The sequence below is a fragment of the Dasypus novemcinctus genome, chromosome 5 (assembly GCF_030445035.2).
Source record: "Dasypus novemcinctus isolate mDasNov1 chromosome 5, mDasNov1.1.hap2, whole genome shotgun sequence".
NCBI lineage: Eukaryota > Metazoa > Chordata > Mammalia > Cingulata > Dasypodidae > Dasypus > Dasypus novemcinctus.
The window spans coordinates 84525702-84549446 of NC_080677.1; the positions used below are offsets into that span (position 1 = coordinate 84525702).

The 23745-nt window shown below is 35.4% G+C and overlaps 1 pseudogene; it reads right to left on the minus strand.

The window, feature by feature from the left end:
* Positions 1-2843: 2843 nt before the first annotated feature.
* LOC111759950 (cbp/p300-interacting transactivator 1 pseudogene) lies at positions 2844-3565 on the minus strand (annotated as a pseudogene).
* Positions 3566-23745: the final 20180 nt, after the last annotated feature.

A 23745-nucleotide genomic window follows, 5' to 3' on the forward strand; every position in this document is an offset into this window, starting at 1 on the left:
AATTCATACTTTAAAAAAATTCAAGCTCCACTCTTCACTGCTGCTAAATTAAAATACAATTGAGTTTAATATATTGACCTTGTATCCTGTGATATTTCTAAACTCATTTATGGGTGCCAGGACCTTCCTCTGAAGTCTTTTGGGTTTTTATATATAGATAATCATGTCATCTGTAAAAGGAATCATGTTTAATTTCTTCTCTTACAAACTGTATGCCTTTTTCTTTTTTTTTAAGATTTATTTATTTATTTATTTATTTATTTATCTCCCCTCCCCCCCGCCCACCCCAATTGTCTGTTCTCTGTGTCTGTTTGCTGCGTCTTCTTTGTCTGCTTCTGTTGTTGTCGGTGGTATGGGAATCTGTGTTTCTTTTTTTGTTGCGTCATCTTGTTGTGTCAGTTCTCCGTGTGTGTGGCACCATTCCTGGGCAGGCTGCACTTTCTTTCATGCTGGGTGGCTCTCCTTATGGGGTGCACTCCTTGCACGTGGGGCTCTCCTATGCCGGGGACACCCCTGAGTAGCATGGCACTCCTTGCACGCATCAGCACTGCACATGGGCCAGCTCCACCTGGGTCAAGGAGGCCCGGGGTTTGAACCGCAGACCTCCCATGTAGTAGATGGATGCCCTAACCACTGGCCAAGTCTGCCGCCTATATACCCTTTTTATGGATAACCTTGTCTTGGTCCCAATTTTAGGAAGAAAGCAATCAGTCTGTCCCCACTAAAAATCATGTTAGCTGTTGTTTATTTGTAGACGCTTTAGATTAGGTTAAGGAAGTTCCCTTTTATCCATATTTTGCTGAGTTTTTAAACATACACGGATGGTGAGGTTTGTAAAATGTTGTTTGCATCTACTGATATGATCATAAAATTATTCTTCTTTACTCTATTGACATGGTGAATTTATTGGTTCACTTTGCAAATACTGAAATAATTCACTATTCTGTTATGGGAAACTGGCTTACCTATTTGTTGCTTCCTGTTATTGTAGAAGATGTTGCAAATTGCTTCCTGTTATTGTAGCAGATGTTGCAAGTTGCTTCCTGTTATTGTAGAAAATGTTCTAAGTTACTTCCTGTTATTGTAAATTACCTTATTATAGATGTTGCAAGTTGCTTCCTGCTATTGTAGAAAATGTTGCAAATTGCTTCCTGCTATTGTAGAAGATGTTGCAAGTTGCTTCCTGTAGCAAACAGCTGCTCGTTAGGTTTCAAATAAATACAATGTGGAAACTAGGGTTGAGGTTCTCAGTTTCAAAATCTGTGAATTCCCCTGTCCCATCTTTGTTTCCTTTCTTGTGTCTTTCTTTCTGTCCTTTTATTTCTTCAGTTCTGTGTCACCTACCCTTTGTGCAGAACTATTGCTGAGCTGGTCTCAGCACTATTCCTTGGATAAATTCTTTGGGGAGAGCAGACAAAATTTAGTCATGAAGAATTATCAATTTTCTATGTCATTAGATTGATATGCTAATATTTTTGAAGATTTTAATCTATATTTATGAAGATAGTGATAGTACTTTAATTATGTGGTCTTGTCTAATTTTGATATAAATTTAATCCTGGCTTCTTAGAATGAGTTGAAAATGTTCTCTCCTCTTCTATTAACTAGAAGAAATCATGTATAATTGGTATTATTTCTTAAATACTTGGTTGAAGCCATCTTTGCTTGGGGATTTCCTGTTTCAAGGTATAAACTAAAACTTTGATTTCTTTAGTAGATGTAGGTCTAATCAGATTATTTTTTCTTAATGAACTTTGACAGGTTGTGTTCTTAATGGTCTGTTTCATTTAAGTGTTGAATTTTTAGGGGTAAAGTTGTTCACAGTATACCTTTATTAGTTAGTCTTTAAATATCTGTGTGGATTTTAGTGGCATTCCTTCTATTATTCTTGATATTGCTAATTCATGCCTTCTCACTATTTTTCTTGATCACACTGGGGTTAGACATTTGTCAGTGATACTAATTTTTTAAGTAACCAGCTTCTAAAAGTTTCTAGTTTTCTATCTTATTGATTTTCCCTGCTGTTTTCCTGTTTTTAATTTTATTAATTTTGGAGGCATCACTTTTCCTAATCATCTGATAAGAAAGGTGAATTTCTCTATAATTTTAGCTGTGTGTGTTATTCTGCAGTTCTTGAAATGTATCTTGTCTTCAGGGCTAAGGAAGTAGAGGATAAAGAGAAAAATAAGTAAATGAGGATACCCTTAGAAACTTGGGCCCAAGTCACCTTTTCCAAAGAAAGCTAGTGGAGTCAAAATCATTCAGGTAGAATCAACACTTATGATGAACTCTTAGGTCCCTTAGCTAAGAAATTTTAAGAAACTTTGCAGTGATAGATGAATTTTGAGTCCCTTCCCTTTGAAGGTGAACCTGGGAAAATGGCTTGATAAGCTCTTTGTAGATTCTGTCTTTATCATGGAAGCATATGTTATATTTTTACTTTAATGTATGTGTGTGTGCCTGTGTTTATGTGTATGTTGTTTTCAACCCCAAAACTGTTTTAAACTTAGTAACTGTAATTTGATTTGTTAAGTATAAAGTATAAAGTTCTAAATCCAGGATCTCATCATCTCCTACCAAAGAGTCCTTGATAATTTTCTTACTTTCTGTATTATTTTTTTCCTACTCATTCTTTATGATCTGCTGTATGGATCTAATGAAAATCCTGCTATCATTGTTCTCTAGCTCAAATATATACTATGACTTCCAGTGAAATAGCATCAAATAGATCCTCTTCTCCAAGACACCTCTCATTTTCTTAGATAGAATTAACCCGATAATACCAATCATTCCATTGTTTATCTTTGTAATTTTTATTTTAATTTACAGTAGAATTGGTAGTTTTATTGCTCTATCTTTAAGAAATCCACAATGAAGTCAAATTTGTTTTGCCACAACCACAGCTCCAAAATTTACTGGTTGGTTAGGTCCAGCTCTAGTTCTGCCACCAGCGACATCAGTTCCTCCTCATCCACCTGGCTCAAATGGATGATAACAGGGATCTGGGCACCAGTAGAAGAAGAAAATAACCCTGTCTTTCCTACCTGAGCCCCAGAATCCCAGTTTTGCAGGGGTCCTGCACCGAGGTTGGCCCAGAGGGTGAGCCAGCAGGTGAGGGGCATGGTGGAGGTTGAAGGGAGGAGGTTTAGTGGGAGTGGTGGTGGTAGGAGAACCTATAGGAGATGAACAGCCTGAGAAACTAGTGGGAATATCACTAGCCTTGCTCCATTTTAGGCAACTCCTGGGGTAGTGCAGAATGGCCACTGCTTTGTGATCTTTACCAAGTTAGGGTAAGCCAGAGAACTCATCTCTTGGTTCTCATTCTCCTTCATAGGTGAGGTGCCACCCTTGCTATGTGGGACAGACTCGATATAGTTGGCATTTCAGAGCATTGGCAGAAGCTGGATAAATTGGTAAGAGGTGATGCTGCCAATTGGAGCTGTTGTGGAAGGGCCTGAGCCAGTGCTATTCTTTCATCTGCCCTCTCTTCCTTCTCCAGCTGAGGGTGACCCAGCGGAGCATGTCTCCTCTGGGCAGCTGAATGGTACTCTCTATATATTGTCATTTTAATTTATAATTTCTATAATCATTAATATATTAAATATTATATTTATAATATATGAAATTACATTATTATATCATTGTACCAATATAAAATTGTTAAATGTATTATTTATTAATCACCATTTCATTTTACATATATTAAATGAATTACAATCCCATATAATAAATGCTGCTGTTGCAATGTAAAATCTGTTGAGTAGCTCAGGGTTCTGAAAAGTTAAAATAAACTAGTTAAAGAAACGAGCCATGGTAAATTATAGACATATTTAAACTTCTGGGCTCATCTGGTTCCCATGTTTATATCACTATTCCCTGTTGCTTTCATCTCTCCCTAATATATACTCTCTAAAATAGCAAAGAAGAGAAGTGGACTTGGCCCAATGGATAGGGTGTCCACCTACTATGTGGGAAGTCCGTGGTTCAAACCCCGGGCCTGCTTGACCTGTGTGGAGCTGGCCCACGTGCAGTGCTGATGCGTACAAGGAGTGCCGAGCCACGCAGGGGTGTCGTCCGCATAGGGGAGCCCCATGCGCAAGAAGTGCGCCCTGTAAGGAGAGCTGCCCAGCGCGAAAGAAAGTGCAGCCTGCCCAAGAATGGCGCCGCACACACGGAGACCTGACACAGCAAAGATGACGCAACAAAAAGAAATACAGATACCTGGTGCCACTGATAAGGATAGAAGAAGTCACAGAAGAACACACAGCGAATGGATGGAGAGAGCAGACAACTGGGGGGAGGGGAAGGGGAGAGAAATTTTTTAAAAATGGCAAGGAAGACTTCAGTATACACATAGCTCTTACTGTTCCCCTTATTTGGGATGCACTTAACCTCTTCCCTCAAGAAACTTACAATTTAGTTTCACAAACAATATACATAGATAAAATCATTACAAAATTGAATGCTAACTGAAAGATACTAAGTAAGGCTGAGAAATAATTGCAGAAAGGTAATATTTCAGAGTTAACTAGAGGCTTTGCTGAGGAAGTTATGGAAGAAGAGGGATATTGATATTAGGTATATATCTCTGATAAAATTGAAAATAAATTGACAGTGAAATATGCTTTCTTTGACTTTATAAAAAGAACGTGTTCAACGATTACAAGGTAAAAAGATCAATAATCAAAGGTAAATTTTTAGTAATAAGTATAATCATTATTTAAAAAGTTAATGGGAAAATAAATGGATTAATCAGGGAAGCAGATTTGTCTCAACTGATAGAGCATCTGCCTACCGTATGGGAGAAGATCGAGGGTTCAAACCCAGGGCCTCCTGACCTGTGTGGTGAGCTGGCCCACGTGCAGCACTGATGTGCACAAGGAGTGCTGTGCCACGCAGGTGTGTCCCCTGCATAGAGGACCCCCACGTGCAAGGAGTGTGCCCCACAAGGAGAGCCGCCCAGTGTGAAAAAAGTGCAGCCCATCCAGGAGTGGTGCCGCACACATGGAGAGCTAATGCAGCAAAATGACACAACAAAAATAGGCACAGATTCCGGGTGCTGCCGAGAATGCAAGCGGACACAGAAGAACACAAAGCAAATGGACACAGAGTGTAGACAACGTTGGGGAGGGGGGACAAATGGAGAGAAATAAATAAAAATAAATAAATCTTTAAGGATTAATCACACAACCTTTAATGTTATAAAATGATAAAACAAATGAATTTATTAATAAAAGTTAAAGCTGCAATTAATGTATTATGAAACATTAAAGCTATTGACTAAAAATGATTAAAAAAAATCTATCTGTTGTTCTTTAGACACAAGACAATGAAAAGAACCATCTAGCTAGTCTTATATAGTAAAAGAAAAACACCCCCAACATAAAAGTAATGAGAGAGGGGACAAAATAAGAAAAAGGAAAAAAATAAGAAAATTATATGTGACTATCATGTGTGACTCCTTGTTGCTGGGAATAGAATGAGAAGGCAAAGCAGATATGGTTTTTGAATTCTTGAATCTAGTTTTTGGCTCTCTTACCAATGCTACCTTTTAAATATTTCAGAATACCTACCACAGGACAAGAAGAATGAAAGGAATTATCTATGAGATCTTTTTCAAGAGGTTTTCATACCAGCATAGTCTTAATAAATGAGGTAAATTAGATATACTTGGAATATTTTTCTTTCTGAATTTATTTTGCCTAAGCAAGAAGCAAAACAAGATCTCATATACAAAGCAAACTGAGTAGCCACTTTCTTCCCTTAACTTCTAAACCCATGACCCAAGTGTGCTTAAGTTACTGTTACCAAAGTAAAAAAAGTCTAGTCCAGGAAGAGCATACCCATAAATAACAAGAAACAAATATAAGAAAATGGATTACAAAGCAAGAGCAATGCTTTCAATTTTTAATTCCCTGCACTCTTCTGAGGTCATAAGCCCTAGAAAGGTTCACAATTCCTAAGCCTCTAAACCTTTCTGGAGTATTCTGCATCAATTCTAGCTTCTGGTTCTAGTTTCCCTCTCTCCCACAACACACATGCACTCTTGCACACAATCCCATGACCTACCACAGTTTTGCAGCTTTCTTCTTTTTTAGTTGGCTTAATCAGTTACCACTTTTCCATTTCTGCTTCCAAAAAAAATGTGTCAACATCTCCCATCCAGCCAGGGTACAAGTAAATATGTGCATTCAATCTGGGTTTAACTGAAATCTTTTTTTCCCCTAATGGTTTTGTTTTGAGAAAATAAGAATGGGTTAGACACAGAGAAGAAAAGAGAACAGTGTAGACAATACATAGTAACTGATGATGCTAATGATGTCAGACTCCTTGGAGGGGACACCTTGGAGACATAGAAATAGTAGAGAAACTTTTTGCAAAGCGATTGAGACCTGACCATTACAAGAGTGGCAGCTGAGTTCACTTGCTAATTAGACATTAAAAATTATATAGAGTGAAGCATTAAAGAGCTCTGGAATCATGTGAAACTAAACTTAAATTCAAATCTGTGTCATTTGCCAAGTAAGAGAGTTTGGGCAAGATTCTTAATCATTTTAACTTTAATTTATTAATCCTTATTAAATAACGATTATAACATTCCCAAATTCAAAGGGTTGTTAACAAAAATTTTAAAAGCTGAGTATAAAAATAAAGAATGTTTGGACTATGGAGATGATTCCATATATACTAGGGGTTTCATTATTACTGATTTGTTTCTGATGTGACTGCTAGCTGATGCTATCAAGAGAAGCCACACATAAGGATGACTGAATAGGATAAAATTGAAAACTTTTATTCACTTTGTATAAGCCAAAGTGCAAAAGAAAAGCCAAGTGATTACAGTATTGCTTAAAATATGAAAAGCATAGGATATATTTCAGCATTCCTTCTGATATGTGTTAAAATACATCTTGTAAACTAGGCATAAAGATGTAATTAAATTTTCTATTTCAAAAACAAGAATGGACATCATACTTGACAGTGAAAAATGAGAGTCATCTTAATTAAAATAAAGAACATAACAAATATGCTCTTAACTACCACATCTATTTAACAGTGTTCTGAAGTTTTAGTTATTTCAATATCCAGGAGAAAGAAAAAGTATTCATTTGAATTGGAAAAAAGAAGATTTTTTATTGTTTGCATTTTATATAATTGCTTGCCCAAGAAGCTTTGGAATTCAATAAGAAAACTATTAAATTGGAATAATAGAGTTCAGGAAGGTTGCTAATTATTACATACATATATTTTCTATGTATTAGAAACAACCAGTTTGAAAATGGAGCTTTAAAAAGTCAGAAACTCTTCATAAAGGCAACAAAAATTAAAACTATCAAAGAACCAAAATATGTAAAAGAAGAAACATAATGGCTACTGATTAAGTATAATAATTTGGGATAACAAAGACCTGGATTTGAATCTCATTGATTCTTTCTCTGAGTCAGATGCTAATGTAAGCATTTATCATGTAAACTTCTCAACACCTTTATGAATTGGGTAATAATTTAATGCCCACTTTATAGATGAAGAAACTAAAGTACAGAAAAATTAAAAAATAATTTGCCTAACCTCACAGCTGATAACATGTGGAGCCTGGACACAAAGAGAAAAATTATGGTTGCAAAGCCTCTGCTTTTAGAAATCTCATATATCTGGATCCTTCAGAATTCTCATCAGTAAAATGGGCACGATAATAGCCTTTAGCATACTGCTACTGTCTCTGTTCATTTTAGTCCAAGTTAATGGTATTTTCTCAAATACTATACTCTTACAAACATTTGCGGTTTTCCTGTAACTATAGTTAAATAATCCACAGCTACAAATCTATTTAAGATAGGTCCCACCTTTACCAAGGTGGTTTGAAGCAATGTTCTTTTTTTTTTTTTAAGATTTATTTATTTTATTTAATTTCCCCCCTCCCCTGGTTGTCTGTTCTTGGTGTCTGTTTGCTGCGTCTTGTTTCTTTGTCCGCTTCTGTTGTCGTCAGCGGCTCCGGAAGTGTGGGCGGCGCCATTCCTGGGCAGGCTGCTCTTTCTTTTCACGCTGGGCGGCTCTCCTCACGGGTGCACTCCTTGTGCGTGGGGCTCCCCCACGCGGGGGACACCCTTGCGTGGCACGGCACTCCTTGCGCGCATCAGCACTGCACATGGCCAGCTCCACACGGGTCAAGGAGGCCCGGGGTTTGAACCGCGGACCTCCCATATGGTAGACGGACGCCCTAACCACTGGGCCAAAGTCCGTTTCCCGAAGCAATGTTCTTAAAATGACTAGTTGAGATATGTCCTTAATTCTTTCTGAAGTATTAACAAAAGGTTCTACAGCCTCACTCTTGAGATGGTATTTACATCAAGGGCATTTCTTGGCCTGAGAGCAATCTATAGAGGTTCAGCATATGATACGGTTTTATTTTTGAATTCAGGATTTCTTTCTTAAATAAATAATATATAGGACCATTATTAGGCACATAGTAAGAACCAATAATGAAATTTTTATCTATGTGAAACTATACTTTTTCTATTTTTGAAATGCCTTAAACCCTTTTACTATTTTCCTCCAGCATTCATTATTACCTCATAAGTATATTGCAAAGATTAATAATGTAATTAACAGCCATACTCAGGGCATTTTTAATTCTCAAAGAAATGTGATATAAATGATAATGATAATGGTATAATGATTACTTTCAAAAGGAATTTCACCTTTTTTTGAGGTAACTGATTAATTGTGCTCCAAATTAGTCAATTGTATTTTCCTCTGAAAATATAATTCCATTCTTAAGAATATCAGGGTTTATCTGATCCATATTTTCTTAGAAACTATTACTTTACTGGTTGTTTTGATGAAATCTTGATGCTTTGTAAGCCTTCATTTTCTGAGGTCCAAACTGAGAAATAAGATACAAGAGTAATGTAAAGGGAAACCAGTATCTCTGCTACATAAGACTACATGAACTTTCTCATTCTTCGTATGTATAAATTAAAATTTTCCACTGGTCTGGCCTGTTTTTCACCTTGTAGGTGAAGGGTCTTTCACTATAAGCTTATAACACTTAGAAGCAGAGAATACTGTTGTCCTCATTATAGATTCTCTAAAAGAAAGAGAAAAGGCTGCATCACATATACTCAGTTTTTCTCCCCAAATTAAGAATCTTCTAAGTCACCAAATGCTCCAAGAGCATGAGTGAGCAAGGAATCAAGCAGAGGCTGGAAGTGCGATATGCCCAAGATGCGCAAAGTAGGAATACTAGAAGAAGAAGAAAACAACTTCTTCTGCAATGACTATGTAGAGGATTCATATTACCTGTATAGATGTTAAAGATTTTTATTTGTAAGTAATTTATTAGTAACCAATAAAAACCAAAAGACAAAAATAAAAATTTAAACTTAAACCCTATTTATAGGTATAGTGTAAAGATTAACCATGAAAGGAAAATTTATGTTATACATAAATTAGAATGTTTAATGAAATTCTGTGAAAGTAAACATTGAAGTTGTTTCCTATTATAAAAATTTGAATAGCTGTATCTTATACAGATAAATTTTAATTTGACTAATTCATAATTAGTCAAGTCACAATTGTATACAAATCTCCCATGATTGCATTTGAAATAGTGACATTTGATGTTACTAATACATTTTCCTTTATAATTTGTCATTTTACTTATCAGTATAATTTGCTCTTACTATAAAGATGTCAATACAAGAAGAAAATATACACAAAAAATCTATAGCCATTAAAAATAAAATTATTTTTATAACAACAGAAAATTTTCTCTTTTAGATGATATGCACTGTGATTAAAGGAAACAATTTAGCTAAGAGCCAAAAACAAAAAGAATCAATGAAAATTTCATTACCTTTTAGTATCTTGCTTGTAGATGGATTTTTCATCAATATTTTTTAAACAAAACCTAGAGTATTCAGAGCTAACTAAGGAGTTTTTGACCAGAAAAATATTTTGCTTATAGATACTATATTTCACTATATGCATTTCATAACCCTTTAGAATAAAATACATTTTGGAGAAAGTAAAGGGCAAATGAGCATTGATAGTCCTGGGTCAAAAAGTATTCATATTATTTTAGTAAATTTCTGCATGAAAATTTAGTTATAGCATATTTTTCTACTTAATCTACCCCCATATAATAAATATTAGAGGTTTATATCTATTTAGGTGGTCAAATATCAACTTTGTATAGATTTACAAATATTTGGGTTTAGAACTTTGAACAATTATCTCATTTGGCATGACAAATTTAATAATGAAATAAGAGATAATATTTTAAATATGGAAAGCATCTTAGGAATTATTTAGAACACTTCTCTCATTTTACAAAACTTAAGTGACTTTTCTTATATTGCATGATTATTTACAAAGAGAACAAGTATTCAAAAGTAGATGTTTCAGGATTCTGATTGACCAGATGGTAGTACAGAGTTCTGTTCCCTAACAGAATCTTTGACAACCAGCAAAAACTGGCAGAGCCACCTTCCTCAAAATTCCAGAAAATTGTGAAAGCATTTCAGCAACTATGTGAGTGCTGGATCAAGAAAACACAGCTATAAATATGGTAGGAGAAGCTGGTGCCCTGGGTGGACCTTCCTCCGCCCCCTGTCCAGTGTAATAAAGAGCCATCCTTGGGAAGTGGACTTGGCCCAGTGGATGGGGCATCCGCCTACCACGTGGGAAGTCCGCGGTTCAAAGCCTGGGCCTCCTTGACCCATGTGGGGCTGGCCCATTTGCAGTGCTGATGCGTGTGGGGAATGCCGTGCTTCATAGGGGTGTCCTCCACGTGGGGGGGCCCCACGTGCAGAGAGTGCGCCCTGTAAGGAGAGCCACCCAGCGTGAAAGAAGGTGCAACCTGCCCAGGAATGGCGCTGCACACACAGAAAGCTGACACAAGATGACTCAACAAAAAGAAACACAGATTCCTGGTGCTGCTGCTAAGGACAGAAGCGGTCACAGAAGAACACACAGCGAATGGACACAGAGAGCAGACAACTGGGGAGGGGGGGAAAGGGGAGAGAAATAAATAAAAATAAATAAATCTTTAAAAAAAAAAAGAGCCATCCTGTGCTCCCATTGTGGGTTACTGTCCATTCTGGAGTTGCAGAGTAACCCTTGGGCCCACAGTGGGGTGCCTGTATGTCAGTGCAAATCTCTCTGATAGCAGCATGAAAGACTGAACCAAGAAAACTAGTCTCTGTTTCACCCTTGCAAAAATTTTTCCTAGAGAGTGATGTCAAGAATATGGCCATGTAAGACATCCCCTGGAAAAGTATCTCCTCAGAAACAACTAATAAAAGGAGAGTATCTAAAAATATATCTTCTCCAGAATTCCTCAATTAAAAGAAAGTGTTTATTTTGTATGAAGAAACTTACAGCATACTGATCACAGGAACAATTTGCTAGTTGCACTGAATAATTATTGTTCATATACTACAATGTTATTTTACATTTTCTGGTCTACTCCAGTTCTTTTTTGGTTGCTATTTGCATAGAATACCTTTTTCCAACCTTTCACTTTTAACCTGGTTGTGTCTTTACATCTGCGGTAGGTCTCTTGTAGACAAAGTATAGATAGCTCATATTTTCTTTATCCATTCTATCAGTCGTTGCCTTTTGATTGTGGAATTCAATCCATTAACATGCAAGGTTATTACTGTAAAGGCATTACTTACTTCATTCATTTTGTCCTTCAGTTCTCTGCTGTCACACCATTCTATGTCTGTTTTCTTATCCTTTCGTTTACCCTTCCTAATAATCTTCATTTCTAAACTCTTTTCCTAATCTCTCACCCTTGTTTTTATTTCCTTTCAGTTGGCAGCACCCCCTTTAGTATCTCTTGTAAATCTGGTCTTTTGGTAACATATTCTATCAGTTTTTGTTTGTCTGTGAAGAATTTGAATTCATCCTTAATTTTGAAAGATAGCTGTGCCAGATACAGAATTCTTGACTGGCAGTTTTTCTCTTTTAGTACCTGAAATACACCATACCCCTTTCTTCTTTCCTCCACAATTTCTGATGAGAGGTCGGCACTTAATCTTGTAGAGTTTCCCTTGTATGTGATACTTTGCTTTTCTCTTGCTGCCTTCAAAATCTTCTCTTTATCTCTGAATAGTAGGCATCTCAGGGCAGGTCTATTCAGATTTGTTCTGTTTGGGGTGCATTGCCCTTCTTGGATATTGATATTTATGTCTTTCATAAGGGTTGGGAAGTTTTCAGTCATTATTTCCTCAAATATGCTTTCTGCCCTTTCCATTCTCTTTTCCTTCTGGGATACCAATAATGCAAATGTTTATGTATTTCATGTTGTCATCCAATTCCCTGTGACTCTGTTCCATTTTTTCCCATTCTCTTCTCTTTTTGTTCTTCTGTCATTTCCAGTTCAGATGTTCAATAAGGATTTAGCATGACTACTCTTGAAAAAGATTGAGTTTTTCTGCCTCATAAAATTATGAGTTGGCATATTGTTATCTGCTGTAATTCAGTCCAATAAGATGTGAAGAATTCTCAAATAGAAATTTGATTATCCAAAAAGAATAATGACCTATATGGAAATTAAATAACTAAACCAATAATTTATTTCTGTCTTAGATATTATTATGTCCAATAGTTAAAGCTTTAATATAAACATTAGAATTATGTTATAATTAATGTCTAACGTGTTAGAATTATTATTTACATTTACAAATGTTTGTTGCTATACTATCTATTTCTTTTAATTGATTATATTAAATCTAATCTGGCCTTAGACTCTCTTAACATTTGAAATTTATTTCAATCTATTTTTCTATTTATTTTACAATTTTACAGTACAGGTTTATTAACAGCTAAAGAAAAAGCCATTGATTGTACATTTTGGATAAATCATATGGTATGTGAATCTATCTCAAAAAACTGCTTAATAAACAAATAAATAATTGTGCAAGAATAGCCAGAAATAGCAGCTATGTACATCAGGGGAAACAGAGAGATTATTGGTTGTTTGTCTGTTTTTTGTTTATTATTATTATTTAAATAACAAAAATGTTTTAATAATGATTGAAGTGATAAACACACAACTATGTGATTATACCAAATACTATTGATCATATGTTTTGGATAAATTGTATTCTTTATTAATATGTATCAATAAAATTGGTTTGTTTAAGAAAATAGAGTCAGTTGGGGGAAAAATACACCAAATGTAAGATATGGACTATAGTTTGAAGTAATATTTTGATGATGCTCTTGCACAGCTTGTAGCAAATATATCACAACAATGCAGGGTGAGGTGATATATGTGTCTCCTGTATGATGTTTTGTAAGTTTACAGTTTTTTACTATATACTTATTGTTTATGTTTGTTCATGTATGAATGAGATACAACAATAAAAATATATTAAAGAAAAAAAAGGATGAACCTCATTTGCTTGGAAATCTGAGAATGGAAAAAGACTCCACAAATGCTAAATTGAAGGGGAAAAAATGCCAAAAAAATGTAGGGGATTGAGTACGGATCCCTCCCTCTCAATTTGTCCTATAGAGCTGAAAAGTCACTGTATTAGTCAGCCAAAGGGGTGCTGATACAAACTACCAGAACTCTGCTGACTTTTATAAAAGGTATTTATTTGGGATAGATGCTTACCGTCACAAGGCGATAAAAGAGTAAGTGACTTCCCTCACCACAGTCTTTTGCCACATGTTGGAGCAAGCTGGCTGCCAGTCTCTGTGAGGGTTCAGCCTTCCTCTCCCTCCTAAGGGTCCATGATTCCAGCTTCTGCTGATCTCTGCTATATGCTGGAGGGCTCGTCTCTGTTCCAGAGCGCCATTCTTCACAGGCTCAGCTACAGCTCTAGGCTATTAAGCTCATCTCCCTTTCCAGGGCCGCTGCAGTCTAATGAGCTGTCTCTCTTCCTGTGTTCTTCTTCTCGGTATATTTACTTCCTGGGGCTCCAGCATCAATACTAAAACTCTCCTCTGCTGTGTCATTTTCTCTGAGTCCCCACTCACCAAGAGGTCCTAATGATGTGGCCAAATCAAAGCCTTGTCATAATTCAATCAAGTAAAAGTGAAACCTCTGAATTTAATACAATCTAGTATGCCCAAAGGAACAGACAAGTTTACAAACATAATCTATATTTAATTTTGGAATTCAGAAATAATATCAAACTGCCACAGTCACACAAAGGTGGCAAGGCCCAGGTATCTTCTGCCTAGACAAATCAGTGAGTTAGAACTTCACATACATCCAGGCATAGGGACCCAAGGCCACAGAGACTCAGGGTGGAATACAAGTGGCTGACTAACATGCACATACAAAAGGGCCCAAGGAAAATTAAAGAGACCATGGCAGACCTGTTGGCAAGAGGTGTACATATTAAGCCCAGTATCTCACGGTTGATAACCTAAATGATAATGAAACAGACCTTTTTGGATTGACCCCATCTGGATCCACAGGGTTGGATAACCTAACAGGGAGGTAAAGAGAGGAAGAAAATCCTCACAGAATTAAAGAAGTGAAAACTGAACTACTACAAGGCAGGATGTGTCCCAGAAATGAAAAGTATAATAAAATCGAGGCATTGAGTAAGGGAGAGAAGTTATAAATCATAGAAGCTGGGAGAAAATTCTGCACAGAATCAAACAGAATGGACTAGGATTCCTAAAGAAGAAATAAAGGAAAGGAATCTTTCAGTTGGAAGTGAAATGAATGCACATAAAAGGGCAATCCTAAAAGTAGTACTTACATACAAGACAAGAATCAGATGAGAAAATCTGGACAGTTACAAAACAGTTTATAATGGGCTACTCTAAAGGTCCAGTATAAGTTGGACCAAGAGTCAAAGAAAATCCTTATTATATAGTCAATCTACAATAAAACCCTAAACAAGGAAGAAACTGACATTTTGAGTTACAATATCAAAATAAACAGATGCCCAGACATCAACAACAAAAAAATTACAAGCCATAAGAACATGAAGATATGGCTCAGTCAAGGGAACAAATTAAAACTTCAGAGGAGACAAATATTTTGGAACAATTACGCAAAGAAGTTCAAACAAATCTAAATCAATTCAAGCAGATGAAGGAAAATAAGGAAAGAAATAAACTAATGGTGGATATAGAGCTGAAGGATATTAAGAAGACAATGTAAACAAGAAGAATTCAAAAGTTTAAAAAGAAATGACAGAAGATCAGAGAGAGAAAAGAATAGGAAAAAAGTGTGTAGTATCCAAGGGACTTGAGTGATAGCATGAAATATGCCAATATATATACCATGGGAGTCCCAGAAGGAGAAGAGAAGGGAAAAGGGGCAAAAAAAAGGGGGTGGGGGCAAAAAAAGCAATTAATCATGTGCAAAGGATCCTCAATAAGACTAAGACTAAGTGCCACCTTCTCATCAGAAATCATGTAGACAAAGAGGCAGTGGTAAGACATATTTACGGTACTGAAAGACAAACAGCTGCCTGCCCAAAATTCTTTACCCAGCAAAACTGACCTTCAGAAATGAGGGGGAATTTAAAATATTCACAGATTAAAAGAAACTGAGAGAGCTTGTCAACAAAGGAATTGCAAAAGGGAATTCTTCAGGTTGAAATGAAAAGACAGGAAAGAGTAGTGGCTTGTAGAAGTGTGAAGAAGGGAAGATCTTCAGAAAAAGTAACTGAATGGTAAATGCAAACTGAATTGTACTGTATTTTCAATACATCACTTTATTTTTTAATTCCTATAAAAGTCAGAATACAATTGAATAAGAAATAGTCATATTTCCTGATATAAGCAAACAAAATCTAAAGATATAATGCAGGGCAAAAAAAGCATAAAGAGGGAAAATGGAGGGATATATGGGCAGAGAATGTGTTTACTATTGAAATTAAGTTGATATCTTTTCAAATTAGTAGGTTACAGATGTTGTATAATACATACCCCAGGATAACTACAAAGAAAATATTTTGAAAAGATGCAGAAGTGGAAATGAGAAGGGTATCAGTCATAGAATTCACAAAGATCAATTATACAGAAAAGGGGGCAACAATAAAGGAACAAAGAAACAATAAGACATATAAAAACCAAAGAAAAAAATGGCTTAGTACTACATGTGCAGTAATACTAAATGTTGATACATTAAATTCTCAATCAAAACACACAGATTGGCAGAATGGAAAAAAAACAAAAACAAAAACAAAACCACAGACCAACTCTATGTTGTTTTCAGGAGACTTACTTTAGAACTAAACACAAAAATAGGTTGAAAGTGAAAGGATGGAAAAAGATAATCCTTGCAAATAATAACAAAAAGAGAATTTGGGTAGCTATACTAATATTGGACAAAATGGACTTTAGGTGAAAAATGATTACAAAAGACAAAGAAGGACACTATATATATTAATATAAGGGTCAAACCACCAAGAAGAAATAACAATTATAAATATTTTTGCACCTAACCACAAAATACATGAGGCAAAAACTGGGCAAAAGTTAAGGGAGAAATAGTCACCTCTACAATAATAAATAGGTGGAGACTTCAATTCACCACTCTCATCAATAGATAGAACATCTAGACAGAAAATCAACAAGGAAGCAAAGAATATGATAAATGAACTAGATCTGACAGAAATATATAGAATATTGCACTCCAAAATAAGAAGGTGCATATTTTTTTCAAGTGAACAAGGATAATTCTCCAGGATTGACCATATGTTGGGTAGCAAAAAAAAGTCTCAATAAATTTAAAAAGAATGAAATTTTGTGAAGCATCCTCTCTGACACAGTGGAATGAAGCTAGAAATCAGTAATAGGCAGGAAACTCCAAATACATAGAAGTTAAATAACTCATTGTCAACAATCAATTGATCAAAGGAAAAATCACCACAACAGAAATCAGTAAATATCATTAGGCAAATGAAAATGAGAACAAAACATATCAAAACTTATGGATACAACAAAGGCAGTGCTCAGAGAGAAATTTATAGACCTAAATGCTTACATTAAAAAAGAAGAAAGAACTAAAGTCAAAGCCCTAATAGCACACCTGGAGGAAGTATGAAAACAACAAACGAACAACAAACTAAACCAAAAGGCAACAAGGAGGAAAAAAATAACAAAGATTAGAACATAAATAAATGAAATAAAGACTAAAAGAACAATAGTTATCATTAAAAGACCAACAAGTTGATTCTTTGAAAAGATCAATTAAATCAATAAAATCCTTAGCAAGAATGACAAAAAAAAAAAAAAAAAAAGAGGAAGGTACACAAATAAAGTCAGAAATGAGAGGGAGGAATTACTACTGATCCCACAGAAATATAAAAGGATCATTAGAGGAGTCTATGAATAACAGTATCCCAACCTAGATAAAAGGGACAAATTCTTAGAAATACACAAATAACCTACACTGAATCTAGAAGAAATAGAAGATCTCACCAGACCAATTATGACATTGAATCAGTCATCAAAAAACCTCCCAACAAAGAAATGCCCAGAAATATGCAAGTGTGGTTCAATAAAATAAAATCAATTTCCTCTACTAGAATAAAGGTAAAAACAAAACAAACAAACAAACAAATAAAAAAATACTTTGTTTTGGTTAAACGAGCACTGGTTTGATTGTTACTGTGAGAACATTTCATGGACTTAAATCATCAATATGTTGACTGAATCTGTGGCTGATTGCATCTATAATCAACTGAGGGGATTGCCTTCAACAGTGAGAGGCATCTCATCCAATTAGCTGAAGGCTTTAAAAGGAGAAGTGATGACTTCAGCAGTCAGAAGAATTTCCATCTTGATTTCAGCCGGTCAGCTTCTCCTAGAGATTTCATTGGTGACTTCATTGGAGTTCTTGGTTTGCAACCTGCCCTACAGAATTTGGGCTTATGCATCCCCAAGGTCATGTGAACCAATTTTTATAAAAATCTCATAATAATTACAGATAGCTCCTGTAAGCTCTGTTTCCCTGGAGGACCCTCACTCATACATCAATTGATGCAGAGAAGGCATTTTACAAAATCTAGCACACTTCTAGATAAAAATACTTAGAAAAATAGGAGTAGAAAGAAACTTTCTTAACATGACAAAGGGAAACATAAGAAAAATCTATAGCTGATATACTCAATGGTGAAAGAATGAAAATTCCTTTCACGATCAGGAATAAGACATGAATGCCTACTTCTATACACTAGAAATGAGCAATTGCAAGAGGAAATCAAGAAAAAAAATTCCATTTAAAATAGCAACTAAAAGATTTAAATCTAGGAATACATTTAACCAAGAATGTAAAGGAGTTGTGCATGGAATCTACAATACATTGTTAGTAAAATACCAAAGAAGACCTAAATAAATGGAAGGACATTCCATGTTCATGAGTGGACTAAACATTGTTATGATACCAATTCTATCCAAAGCAATTTACAGATTCAGTGCAATCCCAATCAAAATTCCAACAGCTTTCTTTGCAGACATAGAAAAACCAGTCATTAAATAGACATGACAAGGGAGGATATATCTCAGTGATTGAGCACCTGCTTTCCATGTATGAGGTCCTGGGTTCAATTCCAAGTACCTCCTTAAAACATATAAATATCTGTACATGGAAGTGTAAGGGGGCTCCAGATAGCTAAAACCATCTTGAAGAAGCAACTAACACCACTGAATTATATATTTAAAAGAAAAATTGAATGACTAGTACTTCTTGATTTTAAAATGTATTACAAAACTACAATAATCAAAACACAAATATATTGGCACCAGGATGAACATATAAATCAATGGAATCAAATTGGGAGTTTAGAGATAAACCCTCACATCTGTGGCCAAGTGATTTTTGACAAGGTTACCAAGTCCCATTCTATGGGTAAAGAATTGTCTCTTCAAATGGTGCTAGGAAAACTGGATGTCCATTTATAAAAGAATTATGGTGGATCCCCACTTCAAACCATACATAAAAATTAACTCAAAATGGATTAAAAACTTTAATATCAGAACCAAAACTATAAATATTTTAGAAGGAACCATAAAGGGGAAGCATCTTCAGGACCTTGTGTTACAAAATAGATTATAAGACTTTACACCATTTTTTTCTTGCATGGGCAAGAAAAGAGAAAATACATAATTTCTTTTCACCAAACTAAAATCTTTTATGCATTAAAAGACTTCCTCATAAAAGTAAAAAAGACAACTTACAGAATGGGAGAAATATTTGGAAACCACATGTAAAACAAGTGTTTAATATATAAAGAAACCCTGTAGCTCAACAAAGACAAATAATTGGACAAAAACTTGAATAGACTTTTCTCCAAAGAAGATATACAAATGGACAATAAGTACATTAAAAGATGTTCAATAGCATTTGCCATCAGGGAAATTCAAATCAAAACCACAATGAGATGCCATTTCATACCCACTAGAATGGCTGGTGTTGTAAAAATGGAAAAATAACCACTGAAGAGGATTTAGAGGAATAGAAACACTTATTCATTGTTGAGAATGTAAAATGGTATAGCTGCTGTGGAGAACAGTTCCTTAGAAAGTTAAATACAGAATAAATTACTATCTGATCCAGCAATTCCACTTCCAGGTACATACCACAAAGAACTGACAGCAGGGACTGCAAAAATTTGCACACTTACGTTCATAATAGCATTATCCGCTTGCCAAAACATGGAATCAGCCCATGTGTTGATCAACAGATGAATGCATTAACAAAATGTGACTTATACATAGCATGGAATATTATTCACCTTTTACAAGAAATGATGTTTTGATGCATACAAAAACTTGAATGAACCTTGAGGATATAATTTTGAATAAAATAAGCCAGTCACAAAAGGGCAAATATCGTATGAGCTCACTGATATGCAGTGATTAGATTAAGCAAATTCATAGAGGTAGAAAATAGAATACACATTACCACAGATTGGGGTGGAGGTAGAAATGGGAAATTAATACTTAATTGATAAAGAGTTATTTTGGGGTCATGGAAAATTCTTGATAATGGATGGTGGTGATGATAGGAAGACACCGGAATGTAATTAATGCCACTGAATTGCATAGTTAAAAGTAGGTCAATTGGGAAATTTTAGGTTACGTCTTTATATTACTAGTATAAAAATTTAAAAATCATGGAATTTTACAACACAAGTGGCAAAACCTAATGTAAGGTATGGACTATAGTCAATATTATTATTATTATTATTAAACTATTTCCTAAATTGTAACAAAGTTACCATGCTAATGCAAACTGTTAATTACAGGCAAAACTGTGTGATGGGGTATAGCAGTTTGATATCGTTATGAATTCCAAAAATAGATATTGGATTATGTTTGTAAACGGTCTGTACCTGGTCATGATTAAATTATGATTAGGGCTTTGATTGGGCTACGTCATTAGAGTGTTGAGTCTCTGCCCTTTGGTGGGTGGGGACTCACAGATAAAAGGCATGGCAAAGGATAGAGTTGCAGCTTTTTGATGCTGGAAGATTTTTTTTTTTTAGATTATATTTTTTCTTTGTTTCTCTCCCCTTCTCCCTCCCCTCCCCCCCCCCCCCCCAGTTGTCTGTTCTCTGTGTCCATTCACTCACTGTGTGTTCTTCGGTGTCCACTTGTATTCTTGTCAAGGGCACGGGGAATCCATGTCTTTTTTTGTTGTGTCATCTTGCTCTGTCAGCTCTCCGTGTGTGTGGTGCCATTCCTGGGCAGGCTGCACTTTTTCACACTGAGTGGCTCTCCTTACGGGGCGCAGTCCTTACGCGTGGGGCTCCCCTATGCAGGAGAAGATCCCTGCGTGGCGCGACACTCCTTGAGTGCCATCAGCACTGCACGTGGGCCAGCTCACCACACAGGTCAGGAGGCCTTGCGTTTGAACCCTGGACCTCCCATGTCGTAAGTGGATGCTCTATACCTTGAGCCAAATTTGCTTCCCTGGAAGATTTTGATGTTGGAGTTTTTATTTAGGGTCCCGGGAACTAAGCACATAGAGGAAAGAGAGGCAAGCCCCAGGAAGAGAGGATCTGAGCCAGGAAAAGAAGACAGAGGAATAGAAACAACTCCTTAGACACAGCAGAAACCCCAGGAAGAGAAAGCCATTTGCCCTATAGTCTACAGCTGACCTTATGGGAGAGAGGCAAAGCCTAGAGAGCCTCATAGTCTTCAGTTGACCTTGTGGAGAAAACAGAGGACCTGAGCCCAGAGAGAAGCAAATGCTGGAAGGGAGGAAGCCAGGAAGCCTGAACCCTCACAGCCATCAGCAGCAAACTTGCTCCAACACCTGAAAATAGACTTTGGCGAGGGAAGGAATGTATGGTTTATGGCCTGGTATCTGTAAGCTCCTACCCCAAATAAATACCCTTTATAAAAACCAACCAATTTCTGGTATTTTGCATCAGCACCCCTTTGGCTGACTATTACATGGGATATAAATGGGAACTCTATTTTCTGCAAGATTTTTCTATAAACCTACAACTTCTCAAAGAAAAACAAATTTTTAAAAAGTAAATGGTTTCAGCAAGATTTTTCTATAAACTTATAACTTCTCAAATAAAGAAAAATAAATTTTTAAAAAGTAAATGTTTCCCCCTATCCTGTGATTCTTTGTTCAAAGCACTGTGTTAAGGAATCACCAAGTATTTTACGTATATATTGCTGCTGAGAATATGCGAAGATCGGCATGTAACATGGAGAGAGGCAAAATGTAAGCACAAGAAGATGAATTACTCGTCTATGATTCAGGGAATATATGCTCATTCAATTTTTCATGAATCATTGATATTAATGGTTTCCAAAAGATGAATGTTGGGTTTTCATTAAATAACTCAGCATAGCCTTCATTGTTTGGACTTTGAAATTTAAGACCACAATTGAGAAAGAAAATCACCTAAATTTCAGTTTAAATATCCTCTTTTCTAATTTGACCTTCATCAGAAATATATAGAACTCATGATGCTCTGACGATCTGGAAACCTGTACCTATGAGGGCAGATTCAATTTTAAAGGATTATGCTCCCAAATGCCAGTGCTGCCAGGATCTATCCATGGGAAGCTGTTTAGGGACATTGTTCCTAAAATTATTGCTTCCAGCAGATGGCTTACCCACAAGTGAGGATGATTCAGTGCTTAAAATGATGGAAAAGATGGGACTTTTGGGGTGAAAGATACTCATAATGCCCCGTGTGTTAAATACCTCATATTAATATAATATCTTGGCAGTTAAGACAGTAATGAGAAAATACTTTCTCCCTGTTTCTACAAAATACTTTTCTTCTAATGGTGTATTTTACAAAATATTAAGGGTATTATTGTGAACCATAATTGAAATAATTTTATAATTTTTTCAATGCTACACTTTATGTTCTCATATGGGCACTAATTTATTAATTTCAGATTGTAATATATTCCATTGCAAGTGCTTTTGCAATAGTGGTTTATTCTCTGCTGAATGCTGGATAGATTATTGAGACAGTATCACCCTAATTAAAATGCACCTTGTAAAGTACAACTGTGGCCAGGACTTCAAAGATGGTTAGGACAAATTAATATTGTTTAGCCCAAGAGATATGTTATAAATTCTTTTTTATACTTCCTTTATTTCTTTCAAGGGCAATTTACCACCTACAGACATAACTGATCTTTAAAATTTCTTACTGTCTTCTGAAGAGTGCTTCAATTCACTGCTTAACAACTTCACACTTTTTTTAAAAACTATATCACAATGTTTTGCACCTAAACAACATATCATAACCTCAATTTCCAAAATGATATTGAGATTTGGAAATTGGGAAGTATTTACGATGAGTTCAGTTGTATTTAGAAAAAAATGTGGCAAATCAAAATAATCACTTTTGATCTTTATATTTACCAAATGTATTTAAAACACATTACTTACAATTATTTATGTTATAAATACTCATTTGAAGAAATGACTGATTATTGGAAGAGGGCAATTAAATTCAAATTTCTCTTCTTTGTTTTTATCCTTGAATTCTTTATCTTTGTTTAATATAGGTAGGTTATAAAATCTTGAATACTTTTTATTCTTTGGAAAAAATGTATCTGATGATAAATACATGTTTCTAACTCCCATAATTTGTTATGTGGAGTTGTTCATGTTCTAAAAGTTGAGGAGAGATTGAAGAAAGTTTATAAACAAGAAAGAAAAACATTAAGTTACAGACTTTGGCTATTAATTCAAACAAGAGAAGTTAAGTTGTTTAAAGATTAATTGCTTAGACTCTCGAGTCAGGCTGCCTTGCTTTCTGTACCCTTACTATATGGGTAACCTTAGGCAGTAGTTAATTTTCCTAAGCCTCAGTCTCATACTTGTGAAATGGGCAGTATGAGAATAATTGACTTATATAATCATGTGGGGATTAAGTAAGATAATTTATATAAAGGGTTTAGTTCAGTGACTGGCTGAGAGTAAAGGTTTAATGAATATTTGCTTTATTGTGAATAGCTAAGAGTGATTTTTGATCACTGACATTCTTCCATTTGGCTATCTTAAGTTTCTCTGAAGGTTACAACTGGTTTTATTGTTCTCTTTAGAAAATTAACTTTGGAGAATTTTTGTTAAGCAAATTAAAGGTCAAAATCATGTATAATAACTATTTTTACCCTGAGGGCTAAATCTTTTATTGTCTTTTTTCATGTATTGTGAAGATATGTGGTATTTTAATGTTATAGGGGGGTAATTTTTGTAACAACTACTTTCCACTTGCCTTCTGAGGGTCTGGAATTTTGATGATCATTGCTGAATATAGAGTCAGA